Source organism: Otolemur garnettii, unplaced genomic scaffold (genome assembly GCF_000181295.1).
Source record: "Otolemur garnettii isolate 467f Iridium unplaced genomic scaffold, OtoGar3 scaffold00100, whole genome shotgun sequence".
Lineage (NCBI taxonomy): Eukaryota > Metazoa > Chordata > Mammalia > Primates > Galagidae > Otolemur > Otolemur garnettii.
Genome location: NW_003852495.1, coordinates 7,037,105 through 7,039,910, shown reverse-complemented (window position 1 = coordinate 7,039,910; position 2,806 = coordinate 7,037,105). Strand labels below are relative to the sequence as shown.

Here is a 2,806-nt window from a genome sequence, read left to right as displayed (position 1 = left end):
CGCCCCCTTTAATGTGTATTTCCACTCTATGAGGGTTCCCAAGGGAATTGACCAGACTTGAAAGGTTCCCTGGTCGAGAGGCCTGAGTCAGTATTCTGCCTGCCTTCCAAGAAGATCCTCAGTAAAACTCGAAACTGGGAAGCATAAACGTATTTCTTCTTCCTGTGAGAGGACCGAGGGTTATTAATTTGCCCATTCATTCATCAAAAACATATTAAGCACCTACTCCATGTTAGTTTGGATAATTATGGAGACACAAGAGAAAACCAGACAGACTGGGGCCTTACCCTCAGGAAGCTCTCAGGCCCTAAGCAAATCAGGCCACCACCACATAGTGACAATCTAGAGCAGTACTATCCTATAGAAATGCTGTATAATGCAACCCATGCATGCAATTTTAATTTTACGTAAACAGGTGAAATTTTAACAGTTTAACACAAGTATATTTAAACAATATTCCAAGTTACATTTATTTATTTATTTTTAGAGACAGAGTCTCACTTTGTCACCCTTGGTAGGGTGCTGTGCCATCACAGCTCACAGCAACCTCCAGCTCTTGGGCTTAGGCGATTCTCTTGCCTCAGCCTCCCAAGTAGCTGGGACTACATGTGCCTGCTGCAAAGCCCAGCTATTTTGTTGTTGTTGCAGTTTTGCTGGAGCCGAGTTCAAACCCGCCACCCTCTGGTATAAGGGGCCCGTGGCCTACTCACTGAGCCACAGGCACCGTCCCTCCAAGTTATATTTAATGGAAAAATATTTTCATTGCTTCAGTTCTACAATTTAAGTTAATTAAAATTAAGTAAAATAAAAGGTTTATGAGGCACTTACGAAAATATACATTTGTGGCATTGGTTTTAATAGCAAAAGGTTGGAAACTGCCCAATGTCCATCAATAGAAATTTGGATAAGCAAGAAAGAGTTTGGGCACATGGTGGACTACCTTGTGGCTGGGAACTGTTGGAAATGAGGCAGAGCTATATGTATTAATATGAACCAATCTGTAAGATACATTAGGAAAGAAAAGATGCAGAACAGTGCACATCATGCACTATCATTTATGTAACAAAAAAATTTTTAGAGTTATGCTTGTGCATACATACAGAACATTGTTAGAAACACAACTAGGATTACCTCTCTAAAAGGAAAACAGAAGGATAAGAAGGCCAGATGTGAAAAGGTGACTTTTTCCTTATGTGCCCCTTAGTGTTTTTAAAACTTTTACTATGTCCGTAAAAAATGTGTTTAATGAAAGGGATAACAGCCGAGTCACAGAATCATTGCAAGAATTAAAACAATATATGTAGGACTGCACACAGTGGCTCACACCTGTAATCCTAGCACTCTGGGAGGCCAGGGTATTGCTTTAAAAGCTCAGGAGTCTGAGACAAGCCTGAGCAAGAGCAAGACTGTCTCTAAAAATAGCCAGACATTGTGACAGGAGCCTTTAGAAGACCTGAGCCCAAGAGTTTGAAGTTGCTGTGACCTATGATGCCATGCCACTCTAACCTGAGGCAACAGAGACTCTGACTCAAAACAAAACAAAACAATATGTGTAAAGTGCTATTGCCACTTTACAACCTAATCAATCCTAGAATCTATCATTACTCTCAGGGATCCAGGATAATTTTTCCACCCAACAGAAACTAGTTCATCCTGTTAAAGTATTTTGTTGGCCTGGAAAATTGTGTCTTTCAGTAAACAAAGTGCATTCCAATCCCAGCCCTAGCTATGCAGCCACGTGAAGGCCAGAGCAGCACTCCCCAACCCTGAAGACAAATTTGGGCTCCTTATCAGTAATATCATCAAAGAACCAGGTAAGCCGAAGTTGCCCCTCTGACTTTACAGTCAACTGATTAGGCCCTTCTGATGCCAGCTTAACTTTCTGCACCTCCTCCCCTAAATGTGAGACCCACTTGCAAGGCCATATAATTCACGCAGCAACCTACCTCACAGTGTACTGGGAGTCCCAGATAACTATGGGCTGGATTTCTTGCAGCAGGATCAGCAGAACTCACCCTCTGGTATTCCTAAGCCATGGCCCTATGTGGCTACAACACATCAAACTCCTTTTGGGTGTCAGGTCGCCTTATTATATATACTCATAGCACTTTGTACTTTTTCTTCTTAAAACTGAATCATGTCCCAGGTATGGTGACTCACACCTATAATACCAGCATTCTGAGAGGCTAAGGCAGATGGATTGCTTGAGCTCAGGAGTTCGAGACTAGCCTGAATAAGAGCAAGATCCAATCCTCATCTCTTATAAAAATAAAAAAAATAGCTGGGCATAGTGGTGCATTCCTATAGTCCCAGCTACTCAGGAGGCTGAGGCAAGAGGATTGCTCAAGATCAAGAGTTTGAGGTTGCTGTGAGTTATGATGCCAGGGTGACAGTGAGACTCTGTCTCAAAAACAAAATAAAATAAAAAATAATACTTACCTGGCAGGGTAGATACCATGATCACAAAGGTGGCTATCCCAGGGCAAGGCTTATCCACTGCACTCTGGATGTGCTGACCCTTGATATTTCCTCAAATTTGGGAAAGTTGGCTACATAATTAGTGGTAGTGGAGGACTGCATTCACATTTTCCTCTAAAAAATTTTTTAAAAGCTGGTGTTGTAGTAGGTGTTTGTAGTCCCAGCTACTCGGGAGGTGAGGCAGGAAGATTGCTTGAGCTCAGAAGTCTTAGGTTGCTATGAGCTATGATGTCACAGCACTCTATTGAGGGCAACAAAGTGAGACTCTGTCTCTAAATAAATAAACTGAATCACTAGTGTAATTTAAGTTTGGGGAAATTAAAAGTTG

General features: G+C 41.8%; 1 non-coding gene across 1 annotated transcript; it reads left to right on the top strand.

Moving 5' to 3' along the window:
* The first annotated feature begins 2,431 nt into the window (after positions 1-2,431).
* On the top strand, positions 2,432-2,595 carry LOC111727342. Its single transcript, XR_002774920.1, has one exon. It is a non-coding gene; the product is annotated as a U1 spliceosomal RNA (small nuclear RNA).
* Positions 2,596-2,806: the final 211 nt, after the last annotated feature.